The following is a 20,307-nucleotide window of genomic DNA, read 5'->3' as shown; positions in this document are numbered from 1 at the left end:
GTGGCGAAGGCGACGGACTTGAAATCCGTTGGGGTTTCCTGGCCATGTTTGAATCCTGCTGGGGACGTGCGGTGTGAAATTTGGGGCCCTGTCGAGTGCTGCCCGTGTCGGTCCGACTGGCAGTGGATGGGTTTCGCCAGGGCCCCTGTGCTCTCGGCCTGAAGTGGGACGGCAGTCTTCTTTTGACTGTAATGGAAATTTCTAATAAACACTTCAGAATGCTTAACAGTTGTCTTTTCAGTCATTTATTATAGTAGACCATATAAAAGATCTATAAAATAGGAAAGGAAAGAGAAGAATAGAAGAAGACATCACTTCTACTTTTTCCACTTTCTACGCACTTCCTGTTTCCTGAGTTGTTCGCGCCGAGTCCTTTTTCCCGCGAGTGCCGGCGTTAATTACTAATCCTTTTTTAACTTTTTTTCTATAAATAAATTTCCAGTATCGTCTTCATTTTTATTATACTGTCGCTTTCATTTTTGTACTTTTCACTTTCGCTTTCCTTTTTCCGGTTTTTTTTTCCGGTTTTTTCTCTTTCTTTTTTCGGAAGAACGCCGAGACCGGAAGCTTTCTTTTTCTCTCCTCCTGTGTAAAGTCCACAAGCGGAGGTCATCTGATCTGCTTTAATATCAACAGATCTTCATTTAAGGTACGTGAATCTTTTCATCATGGCACACCTTCAGCCTGTTCAGTGTGCTGAGTGCAGGATGTTTAGTCATTCTTCCTCCGTCACTAGCGATAGCTCTATTAGCTTTACTTGTGATAAGTGCAGATTAGTTAGCTCTCTGACGGAGAAGATTTCAGTGCTAGAAGCGCGTGTCCAGGCTTTAGAGCAGGTTAGTGAGCGTGAGAACAGTGTAGTTTCTGTTAGGGAAAGTCTGGACGCCCTAGGTGGAGTTAGCAATCCCCCAACTCCGGCATTAGAGCCCTTACAGCGGGGCGAATGGGTGACGGCTCGGCGGCATAAGCGTAGAGCCAAAGCTACCGCTGAGGCTCGCCCACGGGAGCACCACTCCTCTCCGCGTCACGTGTCGAACAGGTTTGCTCTCCTTAGTGATGCACCCACTGAGAAACCTGAAAGAGCTCTGGTTATAGGGGACTCTATCATACGGCACGTGAAATTAGCTCAGCCTTTAGGGGCACCAGCAGCCTTAGTCAGGTGTATTCCGGGAGCCAGGGCGCCGGACATAGCAGGTAATCTTAGGGTCCTAGGCAAGCACAGGTTCTCAAAGATAGTTATCCATGCAGGAGCTAATGATATATGCCTTCGTCAGTCTGAGGTTACTAACAGTAACTTTGTAGAGGTGTTTAAATTAGCGAAGGCGATGTCCGATGCTGTAGTATGCTCTGGCCCCATCCCAATGCGGCGTGGCGATGTAGCTTACAGCAGGTTATGGTCGCTGAACTGCTGGCTGTCCAGGTGGTGCTCTGAAAACAGTGTGGGCTTTATAGATAATTGGGCTAATTTTGAGGGCACTGCTGGCCTGTTAGGGCGGGACAGTATCCATCCCACTCGGGAAGGTGCTGCTCTCATTTCCTGCAGCATAGGTCATAGTCTCAGAACAGGCCTAGTTAATTTCTGACAATCCAGAGCCAAGGCCAGGGAGCAGACGAACAGGCTAAACCGACTGTCTGCTAGCTGCACAGAGTCGTCACTCAGGGCTCACTACATCGAGACTGTGTCTGTTCCCCGAGCTCAACAAAAAGGTAGAAATTTTCAGAGAGTTTGTTCCAGTAACCTAAAATTAGATCAGACTGACTGTACAGCTGCTGCCAGCACCTTTGATCTAAAGGTGGGGCTATTAAATATTAGATCTCTTACATCTAAAGCGCTAATGGTTAATGAACTCATAACTGATCAGGAGTTTAATGTACTGTGTTTAACAGAAACATGGATTAAGCCAAGTGAATATATAGCATTAAATGAAGCGAGTCCTCCTGGATACAGTTATATACACCAGCCTCGTCTAACTGGCAGAGGAGGAGGCGTCGCGGTTATTTATAACGATTATCTAGGTGTAACACACAAACCTGGTTATAAATTTAATACATTTGAAGTTCTTCATACTCATATAATGTATGTAGCCTCGAAAAATAAGTCTACCCAGTTAATTCCATTGCTTATTATTTACAGGCCCCCGGGGCCATATTCTGAGTTTCTTTCTGAATTTGCAGATTTTATCTCAGATTTGGTTATTTCCTTAGACAAAGCTTTAGTTGTCGGAGATTTTAATATTCACTTTGATAACCCAGAAGACCCTTTAAAAACAGCGTTTGTGTCCATCTTAGATTCAGTCGGGATTAAGCAGAATGTCATAGGACCGACCCATAATGGTGGTCACACCCTTGATCTAATACTAACATTCAGATTAAACGTAGACAATATAGTCATACTTCCACAGTCTGAAGTTATCTCAGATCATTGTCTCATCTCATTCAAAATATGTCTGAGTAATAATATATGCACCTCACCACGCTACTGTATTAAACGTACTTTCACGTCAACTACTGCACAGAGCTTTATAAATGATCTCCCAGAGCTGTCAACTTTGATTGGGTCACTGTCAGCCCCTGCAGAACTTGATCAGGCAACTGAATGCTTAGAGTCAACATTCCGCCATACTTTAGATAATGTAGCTCCTCTAAAAAGGAAAATGGTCAGAGACAAAAAATTAGCACCCTGGTATAATGATGACACTCGCACTTTAAAACAGACCACTCGAAAATTGGAACATAAATGGCGTCAAACAAAATTGGTAGTGTTCAAATTGGCGTGGAAGGAGAGCTTCCTGAAGTATAGAAAAGCTCTTAGTGCTGCGAGATCAACATATCTCTCCTCCCTAATAGAAGATAACAAAAATAATCCTAGATTCCTATTTAATACTGTAGCAAAATTAACCAGGAATAAGTCCACTATAGACAGATGCACACCTGCAGTATGTAGTAGCAACGACTTCATGAATTTTTTTAATGACAAAATTGAGAATATCCGACAAAAAATTCAAACTACTAATTTAAGGTTAGACAATGAAAGTGACCTTGTAGTTAACAATATAACTGTATCAGATCATCAGTTAGAATGTTTTACTCCCCTAAAAGAAACTGAATTACTTTCATTAATCTCTACATCAAAAGCCTCAACTTGCGTACTAGATCCCTTACCGACACATCTATTCAAACAGATAATGCCTGGAGTAATTGAACCGCTTCTAAAAATAATAAATTCTTCTCTTATGATTGGCTATGTACCCAAATCCTTTAAACTAGCAGTTATCAAACCCCTGATTAAAAAACCTGACCTTGATCCCTGTCAGCTGTCCAATTATCGGCCAATATCAAACCTCCCCTTTATCTCCAAGATCCTTGAAAAAGCTGTGGCACAGCAGTTATGCTCATATTTACATAGGAATAACATCCATGAAATGTATCAGTCAGGATTTAGACCTCATCATAGCACAGAGACAGCACTGGTTAAAGTAGTAAACGACCTACTGTTGGCGTCTGATCAGGGCTGTGTCTCGCTACTTGTGTTGCTTGACCTTAGTGCAGCATTTGATACCATTGATCATTCCATTCTTCTGGATAGACTAGAAAATGTTGTGGGAGTTAAGGGAATGGCCCTCTCCTGGCTCAGGTCTTATCTAACTGATCGTTATCAGTATGTTGATATAAATGGTGATATTTCTAGACGTACCGAGGTAAAGTTTGGTGTTCCACAAGGTTCTGTCTTGGGTCCACTGCTTTTTTCTCTATATATGTTACCTCTGGGCGATATTATTCGTAAACATTGTATTAGTTTCCACTGTTATGCTGATGACACACAGTTGTATGTCTCTGCAAAACCTGATGAGAGACACCAGCTTAATAGAATTGAGGAATGTGTTAAGGACATTAGACACTGGATGCTTATTAATTTCCTTCTGCTTAACTCTGACAAGACTGAAGTACTTGTGCTAGGACCACATACAGCTAGAAGTAAGTTTTCTGATTACACAGTGACTCTGGATGGCCTTTCTGTTTCTTCACGTGCAGCAGTAAAAGACCTCGGAGTGATTATTGACCCCAGTTTTTCATTCGAAACTCACATTGATAACATCACCCGGATAGCTTTCTTTCATCTCAGAAATATTGCAAAGATAAGAAATTTAATGTCATTGCATGACGCAGAAAAACTAGTCCATGCTTTCGTTACCTCCAGGTTGGATTATTGTAATGCCTTACTGTCTGGATGTTCCAATAAGTGCATAAATAAGCTCCAGTTAGTTCAAAATGCAGCAGCAAGAGTCCTTACTAGAACTAGAAAATATGACCACATCACGCCTGTCTTATCCACACTGCATTGGCTCCCAATCAAATTTCGTATTGATTATAAAATACTACTATTGGCCTTTAAAGCACTAAATGGTCTCGCACCACAGTACCTGAGTGAACTTCTGCTCCTCTATGACCCGCCACACCTACTTAGATCAAAAGGTGCAGGCTATCTGCTGGTACCTCGTATAGTGAAGGCTACATCAGGAGGCAGAACCTTTTCTTACAAAGCCCCACAGTTATGGAACAGCCTTCCAAGTAATGTTCGGGAATCAGACACAGTCTCAGCATTTAAGTCTAGGCTGAAAACATATCTGTTTAGTCAAGCCTTTTGTTAATGGTGTTTATGAGGTAAAGGTGTAGATCTAGAGGTCCTCAAACATAGAGTGTTTTGGTAAACTGGGATGTATGGATGCTGTCAGTCCCCACTCGCTTGCTCACTCGAGTTTGTTGACGGTGTAGTGGCTGGCTGCTTTATGTCCCAGGGCTCCCTCATGCCTGTGTTACCTTCTGGCTCTCTCCTTTTAGTTATGCTGTCTTAGTTAGTTGCCGGAGTCCCTGCTTGTACTCGGTGCAATATGTATACTGCTCCTACTTATTCAGGTGACATTGGGCATACCTAACAACCTGTGTTTTCTTTCCCTCCCCCCTCCCCCACCCCAAATCTGTCCCTCTGAGTTACATGGAGTCAACAGGAAATCTTTTGGTGGAGAGGCTGGAGACCTCGACTGGCTATCGTAGCCTGCAGGGAATCGGCCGTCAGACTTCTGTCGCATGTCCCAGACCCGGTGAAATGTAACTGAATTGTCTTGGCCAGCCCTAAGGGTCCCATCTGCATCTCATCATTGCTGAGGAGTGTGCTCCCATCACCCAATCAAGCATCCAGCCAGAGCAGGTCATGATATATTTTTTACCATATTAACATGCCATTGTTGTGTGTTATGCCTGATGTCAAGACTCTCGTCTCTACGAGCCTACCACACAGATTTAATACTTGTCATTTTTAGGGCATACCTAACAACATGTGTTTTCTTTCTCTCTCTCTTCCCCCCCCAAGCTATCCCTCTGAGTTACATGTTGGTCCTGGGATTGAGATGCTGGCCTCTTCTGCCCCTCGGACCTGCTTGATCCATCATGGTGCCCTGTGTCTGGTCGGAGTTTTATCGCATCGCTCCTGTGAAGGACGGCCCCATGAGGATATTTGAGGGTTATACCTGGAGGATGCGCTTGACTCTTACAGTAATGCTTTTATGGCTGAGGACTACAGTTGTCTTGCTAACTTTAGGACTGCAGTTATCATGAACAGTTTTGCACTCAATTTTCCATCAATGAAGAGTTATAACATCAACGAAACTGTCCTCATGTTAAAACTGTTAATATTATAGTCAGGCTGTCTGTTGTTGCCCAAATGAGGATGGGTTCCCTTTTGAGTCTGGTTCCTCTCGAGGTTTCTTCCTCATGTCGTCTGAGGGAGTTTTTCCTTGCCACCGTCGCCACAGGCTTGCTCATTGGGGGTAGATTAGGGATAGATTAGGGGATAGATTAGGGATAAAATTAGCTCATGTTTTAAGTTGTTCTAATTCTGTAAAGCTGCTTTGCGACAATGTTTATTGTTAAAAGCACTATACAAATAAACCTGACTTGACCCTGTAGACCCTTTCTGTTTTGTGCTACAATGTGGGGGGGGGGGGGGGGGGGCAATTACTGTTATTTATTTTTTACTAAAATCATCGTATCTCTGCAACCATAAAATATTGTTTTCCCAAAATTCCAAACCCTATGACCTTCTTGCGGTGTCCCTTTACAGAGAGCTGATTTTAAGGTGAATTGAGCCTGTTTGAAATTTTAAGGTAAAGTCCCTACAATAATCATGGAATTGGTGTGAAGGAAAAGGCCATTCCAAGATTAATTTATAATTTATCACTTTGTGAGAAACTTCCCTGTGTATTTTTGAATCTTGTCGTTGCCTTTTTGTCCACTGAAATAGGTGCGATGTTATATTGTATCTAAAAGCATGATTTCTATATAAAATGAATGGACACACCATCCTGTTATCTCTCTCAACTAACTCATCGGGGTTTTTCTGTATTTATAGACTCTGAATGAGATTCTCTCACAACATGAGCAAAATGTACGCTGTTCAATTAATACTGTATCTTCAGCTACTATTAACACATCATATCCATCTTCCATCAAATACTGCCTGGAAACACAATAAACTCTCTCAACAACCTCTCTCTTCTCCTTTGGGTATTTCACCCGAGTGTACTATAGCCAAAACAGCTGGAGCATCTGTGTCTACTGTTGTATAAAAAGCAGCTCCTCCTTCTTCAAATGCTGCATCAAACACAAACAGCCTTTACACCCTCTCCTTCAACTACAGCATCGGGGTTCTAATAAAAAAATTAATTGCAGTAACTGATTCTGCAGTGCCAAATACATTACTGTTTCTGAAATGTGATCAGGAAATTTTACTGGATCACAGCAGATACGGTATATATTGGGGCACGTGCCCCAGTAAAATGGGTCTGGCGAGCCAATGGACAACTTATAAATTCAAGCAACAGGCTAAACGCAAGCTTAACACTTACTGTGCGGTGAGCTCTTTGGGATGGCACTTCTGACTTTTGTTTCCAGATCGTAGGAACTGCTCCGCATACCAGACATCGCTCAGATCCTTCAATGTGACTCTACTGTACCTCACAAATTTATCTTTTACAAAATGTATGGAGCAGACACCAAACCGTCCTGTCAGCTTGAAGTTACCTCTCTTTGTTGGTACAAATCAAACCCATTCATTCTGCAAGTGCCCTGCCAACTTTGGGCTACAATGGATCAAAATTCTTCTTTTTTAATCGGCTACACCTGAACAGCCTTGAAGGACACACCCCTTAGGAGGCATGCTTTGGTTTTAGTTTTGTTGCAGAATTTAAAAAAAAGTTTAAAATGTGCTACACTTTGTAAAGCAGATGAAGCCGGAAATGCCACGAACTTTCAAGCATTTCGCATATGACATCACTTCTTTGAATGAACAGTAACTTACCAGGAACACGTTCGTGTAATGGCGGATTCAAAGAGCCAAACTTTACCAACTAAACAGAACATGTTCCCGGTCTTGTATTAAGATACAATTGAGGCAGTAAACTATTTAACATGTCTAGTTTTATAAGGTATAATTTCCAGGGGTAATGTAATTTTCATAAGACGAGCACTTTAACGGAAACAAAGGGTTTGGGACATGACAGTGTGCTTGACCAAAAGGGCCCTGTAGTTGAGACAATCTGTGTACACTGCAAAAAATGATCTCTTGTTGAGAGAAAATATCTTTAATATGGGTGAATATATCTATTATTTCTTATTAGAAGTTTACTAGAACTCAAATAGATTATTTAGCTTACTTTGAGACGTTTTTACTAATTTCAAGCCTTAAATTTTCTTATTCTATTGGCAGATAATTTTGCTTCTTTCTAGAATTGAATGCTTAAAATGAGCAAAATTATCTGCCAAAAGAATAAGAAAATTTAAGGCTTGAAATTAGTAAAAACGTCTCAAAGTAAGCTAAATAATCTTATTTGAGTTCTACAAAACTTCTAATAAGAAATAATAGATAAAGTCACCCATATTAAATATATTTTCTCTCAACAAGAGATCATTTTTTGCAGTCTATATTACAAGCTGCAAACAAAGGCTCTACAGATATTTGAGCTCACATCACTAGAGTCAAAGTCCACAGTGCTAGCCATTACACCATGGAACAGAGGGCAAGTTGTTTTCCCCACCAAATTACTGGCATATACTGACAGCGACCTGGTAAAAAAAAAAAAAAATCAAACAGACCCTTGGTCAAAGGCTTAAATAAACACACACCGCAGTCCTCAATGCCGAAACCCAGGATTGAACCAGGGACCTTTAGATCTTCAGTCTAACACTCTCCCTACTGAGCTATTTCAGCAAGAGCAGTTACCAGCTGTGTAGTCATGTCCCTGATATAAACATTAGTAGTTGCTAAATCCAATCAGTAAGGTCACATGGTGTTCCTTTTTAACCAAAATCTAATAAAATATAAAGTGATAAAAATAATATATAGTATCATCTGGAAGTATGACATATGTAATGTGGTAATTGATTAATGAAACTCTTTTATGTTGTTGGCAATTTGTTTTATTCCAAGCGTGTTTTTAATTAAATGAACAAAAGTTCACATGAAAGAATGAGCAAATAATAAGCTAAATAATGAGGTAAATGTGTTCTCTGTGCTCGCTCATTTCACTGTTACCCCCCAATCATGCAGTCTTGATTATTTCACTGTTATCCACAGTGTCAAGTGGGTAATGATCTCCCTTAGAAGTGGACACACACACACAGAGAGAGAGAGAGGTTTTGATAGCCGGATCCACTCTGTGGGCCATAGAAGTGTTCCTGTAATATTAAAAACAATAAATTGTAGCATAAGTTCAGAACATATTACTACTACAAAAATTGACGTACAAGCTTTTCATTTACAAACTTACATATCCATTGTGGCGGCACGGTGGTGTAGTGGTTAGCGCTGTCGCCTCACAGCAAGAAGGTCCTGGGTTCGAACCCCGGGTCCGGCGAGGGCCTTTCTGTGTGGAGTTTGCATGTTCTCCCCGTGTCCGCGTGGGTTTCCTCCGGGTGCTCCGGTTTCCCCCACAGTCCAAAGACATGCAGGTTAGGTTAACTGGTGACTCTAAATTGACTGTAGGTGTGAATGTGAGTGTGAATGGTTGTCTGTGTCTATGTGTCAGCCCTGTGATGACCTGGCGACTTGTCCAGGGTGTACCCTGCCTTTCGCCCGTAGTCAGCTGGGATAGGCTCCAGCTTGCCTGCGACCCTGTAGAAGGATAAAGCGGCTAGAGATAATGAGATGAGATGAGATATCCATTGTCTGAGTATGGCTCTCTGAGGCTGGGAAATAGAGAGATGATGCCCAAAGCATATTTACTTCGCACAGAGACAGATGGGCTCCTCCTGAAACATAAACATGACATTACTACTACATTTCCTTCAGTTTAAAAGATACAAATTTTTACTATTGTTAGCTTCAGTGAGTTTTAGTCTCTCTCAAACTGTTCGTTTTTGTATCATGTTTTAGCCATTTAATATCTATTTCTATCATAGAAAAAATGAAGTAATAAATTGCTTTCCTAATATGCAATGTCGTAAAATGAGTGTGCTCTTTTTAAAATAATTTCTATATTAAGTAAAGTAGAAATATGGACATTTAAGTTTTACGCATGAATTTCAACCATGTCGGCCACAAGAAGGTTTCCCAACTGTCTCCTTGTGCTATCCGTCAATGTTTTCATTTTATCATATTCGTCCAAAATAATCTGTCCACCCGGTTTAGCCTGGAGAGCATCTCTCACCATCTGAAAGATAAAGAATCAGAAAGTTAGCAATTATTCATCATCATCATTACGTCCAACAACAAAACCACAGTTTAACTGCACAATATCTTTGTGTCTGATATTTGATAACTAATATCATTTGTTACAAAAGCTGCATACCTCTTTTGCCGATTCTCGTTCAGCATGGGTTCTCTTCCCTCCGTTTGTCTGAACAATCACTGTTGCATCTGATGAATCAGAGGATACTGGCAAGGAGTCTCCTGACACTGACACAGATGAGTTGTCTGACATGGTTGATTCCAACGAAGTATACGATAGATCATGTTGAAGCACAACCGTAAACGGTTAAAAAAATGTATACACAAAATGAAAAAATAAGTAGTTCTCCACAATATTCATTATTGATGATCCACTCCCTCCCTAACAAGGCTGAGTCTCACCTGTTGACTTTTCAGTTGTCACCCTAACAGTAAGGTTCCCTGCTTGCAAAAGCTCCTCAAACACATCTGCATCGACTTCTGTCCCTGATTCATCTGTCAAGTGCAGCTCAGTCTCAAGTGGAAGATCTAGCTTTTGAATGACTGATAAAAATATTAGATTTAGAGCAATGAAAAATTACAATAAGAGCATTATCAGAAATTTGCTAAGCTTGTTTTTCAACATTTTAGGTCAGCTTCTAAAAGTACTTTTTGATTTCTTCACAGGGCATTACCATTAGCTATCATAAACACAACTCCACAATATAAGACATGTAAATATCACATACATTCAACAGGTATTATAGCAAGTAGTCAATTAACACAAACATTCTGGGCTGCATGAAAAATGATGCCAACCTTTCTGAAGAAATGTGTTGAAGTCATCATAGCCATCTTCAGTCTCAGCCACTTTGACATACTTCTGCGTTTCTCCAAATCTCACCTTCACCAACATGATTAACTATGAAGAAAAAAAGAAGAGAATACATCCACACTGTGCCATAATTTACAGTATGTTCACCATGGATGTGTAGAGACAGGAGAATTTTTGCCTGGCTTTAATCGCCTGAGTTCGAATGTCAGCATATTTGTTTTGATTTTTAGCTTACTCACGAGTAAAGGCATAAACATGATAGTGACGTTATTGTTTATATGCATAGATAGCTACACAGTGTGTAACCATACCTGTCAACTTTGAGGTTTGAAAAAAAGGGATATTTCCCAGATTTTTAACTCAAAATAAGGGAAAATTTCGTAAAGTCGAAATTTCCGAAAATTTTGGAAAGTCGGTAATCGAACTGACTTTTCTTCACAAAATTAAATTCATCCTGCCATTTGGGCAATTAGCGGCAATACACCTTTTTTGGTTTTGCCTCGCTCCTTTCTTTATTCATGTCTCTAGTCTAGAGTCTACTGAAACTCGCTCCCTGAGGACAGTGCTTGAAGTGGGAAAAAAAGAAGTGCAGGAACCCTGATTTTCTGACAATGCCATCCCGTTCATTCAAATAAGTTCAAATCAAGTTCAAATTTTTTAATTGAAAACTTCACAGTTTTTGTATTGCCTTCACACATTTTGCAAAACTTGGCTCATAAGGACAATGCTCTACTCTTTTCATCTGTTGTTGTGCTACAGTATTTGTTGTTTGAACAGATGTGTTTTCACAATGACTCTCAGATATTATTTTTGAACGAAGTGTCTTAGTTTGTAGACAGCTGGAGTAAAAACAAATCAGAAATAAGAACCACAACCATATTGTCAAGTTGTGTATGATTTTCCCCAGTTTTGTGCCCCAACTTCAAAAGAGCTTTGGTCACACAAGGAACACTCAGTTTTCCCCCTTTTTTGTTTTTTATTGAAGTTCAAAGGTGATGAAGGGCTTGATTAGGTTGATAACCTTAAGAACAACAGAAAAACATTGCATCATATTAAGTTTAAACTAAAATAAAAACAAGTCATCACAACATTACTTTAAGTTTCAAAAATAAAAAAATGAGTAGTTAGTGCACGTATTGCACTAAAAGAAAAGCAAAAGAAGGTTTAACACCTTTAAGTTTACTAATCACATACATAAACACCTTTAAGTTTAACTAAGTTCACTAATCACCAAACCGCTCTCACGGTGCGCTCACTGGATGCGACCCAGCGCACGGAAAGGACGCGGCCAATAACAAGAAGGCGCTGCTCAACACGCTGCGCACAGCTGCTCAGCTCGCACTGATTTTTTGGCGAAGCGTGATAAAGGCTGTACAGCTTGTCGAAGAAGATCTTAAAGTTGTTCATGCCATTGATCTGCTTTAAAACATCCCCAACTGCTAATTCAAGCCTGTGGTTGAGGCAGTGCCAGACAAACAAATGGGGAAACTTCGCACACAACTGCGCTGCCACTCCGGTGAAAATAAAGAAGTGCAGGAACGCAGTTCCGGCCCACTTCAAGCCCTGCCTGAGGAAAGAATTACGACCATCTTTTAGTTTTGTGAGAAGTTCCGAGCAGTGACCTTGGTCAGACTAGTGTTATGGTTCTGACAGTCTTCTTCACAGACATGCAATTAAAATCAATGTGTAATTACTAGACTGCCACCTGCTGTACTGGAGAGGGCGGGGACGTGAATTCATGGCACGACTTCCTGCGGTAAACTCCTGTCAGAGGCGCGTCATGAATTCTGGACCTACCGGCTTTTTTATATTGTGAAAATACGGGACTTTTATATAATGTGAAAATAAGGGATATTTTCGGGAAAATAAAAAAAACGGGAAGACAGCGGGAAATAAGTCAAAATAAGGGATTTCCCAGGAAAAACGGGAGGGTTGACAGGTATGTGTGTAACTTGTTAAGTTAAATAAGCTCTTTTCGCATTTCAGACATTTATTATTATGGCAGCAGCTGAGGGTGTGTGTGACTCCGGTGTTAGCTCCGGCTAACGTTAGATTGAGAAGCTAAAGTTATGATTAACGTTTTTTTTTTTTTTTAATCCCGAAAAAGTTTTTTTTTAAATAAACTCCCGCCCATAAAAAGCTCCGGATTTAGAGCAGGACTTGGTGTGGTGGCCTAGTGTGTGTGTGTATTCTTCCAGCAGCAACATGCCACCCGGCTCTCAGAGCTTGCCCGGCTTTCAGTAGCTGCCCCTCAGCAAGCAGGAGCTCAACCCCCCGGTCCAGCCCCGGCTCTCTACTCCATAGCTTGACACTCAGCTGCCATGACATTTTGCCATGTAAAGCCAACAGCATCATTCATCAAGACTAGATCATAGCTATTTTTTTTCCCAATTGATTTTTCTGACAGAGAATGTTCGCTAACGCGACGCCTGGTGCATGTGCTACATCACTTTAGCTAGCTTAAACCCCTCACAAAAAATGTGCAGTTGTACATATATACCACATTATCCAAACATGTATAGTTACATCAAGCAAACTACATATATTCATCAACACTCTTGTGCAAAAGGAACATTAATGTACCCATCAAAAAATAACATATAACAATCATGCTAACCTTAACATGGGACTTGCCTAGTCACAATGTTAGCTGCAGCCGGGACTCCCTGCTACTTATTTTCGGCACATGTAAAATGCTACTGCATAGAAAGTATTATTAAATAGACATAATACCTTTGATTGACTTACACAAAGACACTCGGTACAGTCGAAGGAAGGAAAGCTGTCGTCCGCTGTCCCCGCTCGGAGTCGTCCCGCTCTTTAGGCAAACACATCACAGATATGTTGGAATGCTGGGAGCAACTCTGTTAAGTGTTGATTTTAAAATCAACACTTAACAGAGTTGCTTAAATTTAACTCCCTGGATTAACACCTACTCTTTTGAGCAATTAACTCTCATCTCATCTCATTATCTCTAGCCGCTTTATCCTTCTACAGGGTCGCAGGAAAGCTGGAGCCTATCCCAGCTGACTATGGGTGAGAGACGGGGTACACCCTCCTCTCTCCTACATATACTCAGCTCTCACTTCCCCACTTTGCAAAGTATCGTCTAGTACCCCCATGTCTAACTTTACTGAGCTGTTTGTTTTCCACCTGATTTCCAGTGTACGACGCGTGTTTACATTTATCCTCGACCTTGTCTTTTGCTTGTTCTCTGTTGCATTGTTTGCTGATTGACTGACCCTCGCTCGTTTCTGGATTATGATTCCTGCTCTACTATTTGGCTCAGGGCACCATACAAGCAAGAACTGCCACTGGATGGATAAACCTCACACACTTTGGCACTTCTGTTGGGATGGAGTTTACCCATGTAATTTACCACTGCAGTGTTTGTGATTTAAAGTTTTGTCACATTAATTTATATGGCATAAGTCCAAAAGCCAGGGTCTGTCATGGTCTGGGGTTGTGTCAATGTCCTTGGTAAAGGTAACTTACACTTCTGTGATGGCAGCATTAATGCAGAAAAGTACACTGAGATTTTGAAGCAACATATGCTGCCTTCAAGATGACAACTTTTCCAAGGATATTTTAAGAAGACAATGCAAAACCACATTCTGGACACATTAAAAAAGGCATGGCTGTGGAAGAAGAGGGTGCCTGTCCCCTCTGTCCCCAATAGAGAATGTGTGGGGAATTTTGAACTGAAAAATATGATCATGATGACCCCATATTGTTGCACACCTGATGACTTGTTTGCAGGAAGAATGGGACAAAATAACACCTGAAACGCTTCATCACTTGCTGTTTTCACTACCTAAACATCTTTTAAGTGTTGTGTGAAGGAATAGCAACATTACAAATTCGCAAATGCTTGACCGTCCAAGCTTTTTTTGAAAATGTGTTGTAAGACTCAAAATTTAAATGTTTATTAAAAACAAACAAAAACAAACAAAAAACCCAGTTAAATTCATGAGGTAAAACATTAAATATTGTGCTGTTGTAATTTTTTGAGTGCAATACAGGTCAAACATTATTTACATTTTTTTTCAGTTTACGTTTCATTTTCAACATATCTAAATGTTTTCTGACTTAGGGTTGTACTGGACACTGAACTATTTTCAGGATTAAAATAATAATAATAATTTACTCCAATTGCCACTTAAACAGGACAATAATTATAATTCTTTGTTTGTGGACCAATAAAGTAAAACAAAACTGTAAAGAGGGATATCATTTTGTCAAAATGTTAAATGGCTCAACTATACAACTTCCTGTGTGTAGACATGCATGTTCTCTTCGTGCTTGTGAGGCTTTGCACCGGGTGCTCCGGATTCCTGCCCCAATCCAAAGACCTAGAGAAGGTCAAGCAAAAACTCTGAATAGCCCAGAGGTTTGAATGTGCCTGGGTTACCCCTGAGATAGCTCATGGGTACAGAAAATGAACGACTGTACGTGCACAATTCAGGGTACTTGATTAATTACGTTTTATGTCTTGTGCTTAAGAAGAACATGTGGAAAAAAGTTAGAAAACCATGAAATCACTCTGATTTTTCCTGATTCACTGACCAGGATCTTTGCTGCCCAAAGAGCTCTGATCTGTGAGTTGTAGACATGGGTAACATACTGTGACAACAATTGGTAGATGCGGTGGGCCTTTTTTCACTCCCATAAGGCCTGTGTGCCTGTCTGCGTGATACAAAGCACTGACCAATGGCAAAGTAGTGACAGAGCACTGAAAATCAGGCCTCCTGATGGACAATTTTCGAGGCCAGCCACCAAATTTCTAGTAAGACAGATAGATGACGTTTATTGCCTCTGCTGGGAATTTTGGGAAGAAAAGTGGCTAGAAAGAGCAGTGGACTGTGTCAGCGTCTGGGCTCTGGGCCCAGCGCACTTCCGGTGCGCCACTCTGCACACCCCACACGGGTCTCGAACCCACAATCACTGGGTCACGGAAAACGTTGGAGTAAAAGTTGGCAGACTCGGCCGAAGATGGTTTCGATCCATCAACCTCCGGGCCTGGCACACTCCCGCTGCTGACCTCTCACTTTCTGTGGGTCTGGAGCCTGCAATAGCTGTCTTCTGGAAAACATTGGAGTAAAAAGGCTAGCAGAGGATGGTTTCGATCCATCGGCCTCTGGGTTATGGGCCCAGCACGCTCCCGCTGCGCCACTCTGCTAACCTCACACCCCAGATGGGACTCAAACCCACAGTCCCTGGCTTAGGAGGCCAGTGCCTTATCCATTAGGCCACTGGGGCTCTGCTGTGACCGGATGAAAAAGGGCAGCCACTCAAAAATAGCTAGGCTCGTTCCTCAGCCGTCTCTCATCTCTGCGACAGAAACTTCTTTTGTGTTTGCTCAGTTTGAAATAATTTGCTGGGTCTGCACCAAAGTCAAACGCTTGCAACGTCTGGCTTTAATGTCAGCACGTCCTCATTCCAGTCACAAATTGCTTACAAGGCATTTTACCCCGACTTAAGTAAATAGACTTTTCTTTGGAAGCACGTACACTGCCAGTCGCAGCCAAGCGATTTTACACTGGTGCACCTTTGTACTGAATTTACATAGGCCGCATAATGTTGTGGTGGTTAGCAGTGTCAACTCACACCGAGCAGGGTCTGGGCTTGAGCCTATTGGCTGACCGGCAGCCTTTATGTCTGGAGCATGCATGCTCTCTTCATGCCTGTGAGGATTTGCACCGGGTGCTCCGGGTTCCTGCCCCAGTCCAAAGACCTAGAGAAGGTCAAGCAAAAACTCTGAATAGCCCAGAGGTTTGAATGTGTCTGGGTTACCCCTGAGATAGCTCATGGGTACAGAAAATGAACCACTGTAAGTGTACAATTCAGGGCACTTGATTAATTACGTTTTATGTCTTGTGCTTAAGAAGAACATGTGGAAAAAAGTTAGAAAACCATGAAATCACTCTGATTTTTCCTGATTCACTGACCAGGATCTTTGCTGCCCAAAGAGCTCTGATCTGTGAGTCGTAGACGTGGGTAACATACTGTGACAACAATTGGCAGATGAGGTGGGGCTTATTTCACTCCCATAATGCCTATGTGCCTGTCTGCGTGATACAAAGCACTGACCAATGGCAAACTAGTGACAGAGCACTGAAAATCAGGCCTCCTGATGGACAATTTTCGAGGCCAGCCACCAAATTTCTAGTAAGACAGATAGATGACGTTTATTGCCTCTGCTGGGAATTTTGGGAAGAAAAGTGGCTAGAAAGAGCAGCGGACTGTGTCGGCGTCTGGGCTCTGGGCCCAGCGCACTTCCGGTGCGCCACTCTGCACACCCCACACGGGTCTCGAACCCACAATCACTGGGTCACGGAAAACGTTGGAGTAAAAGTTGGCAGACTCGGCCGAAGATGGTTTCGATCCATCAACCTCCGGGCCCGGCACACTCCCGCTGCTGACCTCTCACTTTCTGTGGGTCTGGAGCCTGCAATAGCTGTCTTCTGGAAAACATTGGAGTAAAAAGACCACCAGCTAGCAGAGGATGGTTTCGATCCATCGGCCTCTGGGTTATGGGCCCAGCACGCTCCCGCTGCGCCACTCTGCTAACCTCACACCCCAGATGGGACTCAAACCCACAGTCCCTGGCTTAGGAGGCCAGTGCCTTATCCATTAGGCCACTGGGGCTCTGCTGTGACTAGATGAAAAAGGGCAGCCACTCAAAAATAGCTAGGCTCGTTCCTCAGCCGTCTCTCATCTCTGCGACAGAAACTTCTTTTGTGTTTGCTCAGTTTGAAATAATTTGCTGGGTCTGCACCAAAGTCAAACGCTTGCAACGTCTGGCTTTAATGTCAGCACGTCCTCATTCCAGTCACAAATTGCTTACAAGGCATTTTACCCCGACTTAAGTAAATAGACTTTTCTTTGGAAGCACGTACACTGCCAGTCGCAGCCAAGCGATTTTACACTGGTGCAGCTTTGTACTGAATTTACATAGGCCGCATAATGTTGCGGTGGTTAGCAGTGTCAACTCACACCGAGCAGGGTCTGGGCTTGAGCCTATTGGCTGACCGGCAGCCTTTATGTCTGGAGCATGCATGCTCTCTTCATGCCTGTGAGGATTTGCACCGGGTGCTCCGGGTTCCTGCCCCAGTCCAAAGACCTAGAGAAGGTCAAGCAAAAACTCTGAATAGCCCAGAGGTTTGAATGTGTCTGGGTTACCCCTGAGATAGCTCATGGGTACAGAAAATGAACCACTGTAAGTGTACAATTCAGGGCACTTGATTAATTACGTTTTATGTCTTGTGCTTAAGAAGAACATGTGGAAAAAAGTTAGAAAACCATGAAATCACTCTGATTTTTCCTGATTCACTGACCAGGATCTTTGCTGCCCAAAGAGCTCTGATCTGTGAGTCGTAGACGTGGGTAACATACTGTGACAACAATTGGCAGATGAGGTGGGGCTTATTTCACTCCCATAATGCCTATGTGCCTGTCTGCGTGATACAAAGCACTGACCAATGGCAAACTAGTGACAGAGCACTGAAAATCAGACCTCCTGATGGACAATTTTCGAGGCCAGCCACCAAATTTCTAGTAAGACAGATAGATGACGTTTATTGCCTCTGCTGGGAATTTTGGGAAAAAAAGTGGCTAGAAAGAGCAGCAGACTGTGTCAGCATCTGGGCTCTGGGCCCAGTGCACTTCCGGTGCGCCACTCTGCACACCACACACGGGTCTCGAACCCACAATCACTGGGTCATGGAAAACGTTGGAGTAAAAGTTGGCAGACTCGGCAGAATATGGTTTCGATCCATCGACCTCCGGGCCCGGCACGGGCCCGCTGCTGACCTCTCACTTTCTGTGGGTCTGGAGCCTGCAATAGCTGCTTTCTGGAAAACGTTGGCGTAAAAACACCACCAGCTAGCAGAGGATGGTTTCAATCCATCAGCCTCTGGGTTATGGGCCCAGCACACTCCCGCTGCGCCACTGCTGACCTCACACCCCAGATGGGACTCGAACCCACAGTCCCTAGCTTAGGAGGCCAGTGCCTTATCTATTAGGCCACTGGTGCTCTGCCATGACAGGGCAAAAGAGGGCAGCCACTCAAAAATAGCTAGGCTCGTTCCTCAGCTGTCTCTCATCTCCACGACAGAAACTTCTTTTGTGTTTGCTCAGTTTGAAATAATTTTCTGGGTCTGCACCAAAGTCAAACGCTTGAAACGTAATGACATTTCAGTATTATGGGTAGACCATAATATTGCTCTAATGGTAAAATAGCTCATGCTATTTTACCGTTAGACCAATCACTATACACTATGTGTATCGTGATTGGTCTAACGGTAAAATAGCACGAGCACTCGAGAACTTTTTTGATACGTTGAAAGGTTATAATTTTACTTGGCAACAGAATGTATCTGAATTCTGATTGGTTGTTGTTATATTATTGCCCTTCTGTTGTGTCCTTGAGCCCAGAGCGGAGGGGGGAGGGAGGGACAGGGTTCTGCTGAAGCACACATAGTGTTCTGGTCGAGGGAAATTGTGTAAAATGTGTTTCTTCAATTCAGAACACGCTTTAAAAAGTTTTCAAAAGAGAGGCGGAGGAACCAAACATTTCTGATCCAGAAGGCGGAGGCTGTTTTGCTGATTCCGTGGAAATGTTTGATTTGATTAAAAGGTGTCTGGGCCACGAACAATGTCCACATCACCATCGGGTTGTTGTTGTTGTTGTTTACATGTGTCATGTTACAGGAACTTGGTCAGGGCTCTGCAGGTCTTAACTGAAGTGCTTCAAATTCAGGGTTAGCGGGCTACTAAAGTTTGCAGGCACTTCACAAGCAAGACTCGGTGCAATATTAGCCAACATTAGCACAATCTGATACGATTTAATAATGTCTTTGTGACCTTAATGAACTCCAGTTGTTGTCGGTATCAAGTTGGATTGTTATTTACATGCCACACAAACTTAGAAAACAGTCATGTTCATCTGTTGTCGTTTTTACACACTGAATCCAAACTGTTGTTCACTGATTCATTTTACAAGCTAATCTAATGCTACATTCCTCAAGGACAGTTTGCTCGCGAGCAGCCGCTCACTGCACTGCAACCGCACTTGCTAATTGACATGGGCTTTCTGTTTTCATGACCATGCCTCCAGAGTGAATATTCATGAGTGAATTGGGCGTGGTGTTTCGCCCAGTGGAAACCTACAGTAACCCTTTGTGTCTCGCGCACGGGGCGGGATTTTTTTTCTTCAGTCAGAAATATTGGTTGGGACAGAAATATATAAATTCTGGATATAAATGTTACATATATAGAATTTATCCTGAAGGATGAAGCCAGAAGGTGATGGTGGCAAGACGAGGTCACTGGTATCTCAGGAGTCGCATGTGTAGTGAGAGAGGGATAGTGGGCCTGTTAAGCATAACAATTGTGCACAAAATGAAAAAAGCATGAAACTTTTTGGGTTTGTTCTTGAAGGCATAAGCTTTAATTTGAGACGTGGAGGCATTCTCAGTTTGACCTCTGGGGTCAGCTAGAGGTCATTGACCTCCATGATATCACATTTCTATGCATGAAATTAGAAAAGGCTGTATCTTAACATCTAAATGTGATGTAAATGTAAAATAAATGTGTTTTTCCATGTGCCTGGACATGAAAAAATCACATATAATACTGATATTCCTCTTAGGTGTAACTTCAGGGGTCAGGTAGAGGTCATTGACCTTTGAAATTTGAAGTTTCTATGCATGAAATTCTAGACGGGTGTATCTTAGGATCTAAATGTGATAGAAATATGAAGTTAATGTGT

General features: G+C 42.3%; 5 non-coding genes across 5 annotated transcripts; all 5 read right to left on the bottom strand.

Annotated features, from left to right (window-relative positions):
- Positions 1-8,190: 8,190 nt before the first annotated feature.
- On the bottom strand, positions 8,191-8,263 carry trnaf-gaa (transfer RNA phenylalanine (anticodon GAA)). Its single transcript has one exon. It is a non-coding gene; the product is annotated as a tRNA-Phe (tRNA).
- A 7,379-nt stretch (positions 8,264-15,642) lies between these two features.
- Positions 15,643-15,714, bottom strand: trnam-cau (transfer RNA methionine (anticodon CAU)). Its single transcript has one exon. It is a non-coding gene; the product is annotated as a tRNA-Met (tRNA).
- A 7-nt stretch (positions 15,715-15,721) lies between these two features.
- trnar-ccu (transfer RNA arginine (anticodon CCU)) lies at positions 15,722-15,794 on the bottom strand. The gene has a single exon. It is a non-coding gene; the product is annotated as a tRNA-Arg (tRNA).
- A 1,237-nt stretch (positions 15,795-17,031) lies between these two features.
- On the bottom strand, positions 17,032-17,103 carry trnam-cau (transfer RNA methionine (anticodon CAU)). Its single transcript has one exon. It is a non-coding gene; the product is annotated as a tRNA-Met (tRNA).
- Positions 17,104-17,110: 7 nt separating this feature from the next.
- Positions 17,111-17,183, bottom strand: trnar-ccu (transfer RNA arginine (anticodon CCU)). The gene has a single exon. It is a non-coding gene; the product is annotated as a tRNA-Arg (tRNA).
- Positions 17,184-20,307: the final 3,124 nt, after the last annotated feature.

Source organism: Neoarius graeffei, chromosome 1 (assembly GCF_027579695.1).
Source record: "Neoarius graeffei isolate fNeoGra1 chromosome 1, fNeoGra1.pri, whole genome shotgun sequence".
NCBI classification, from domain to species: domain Eukaryota; kingdom Metazoa; phylum Chordata; class Actinopteri; order Siluriformes; family Ariidae; genus Neoarius; species Neoarius graeffei.
Note: the sequence above shows the minus strand (reverse complement) of the source record. Positions and strands in the feature narration are given on the sequence as shown.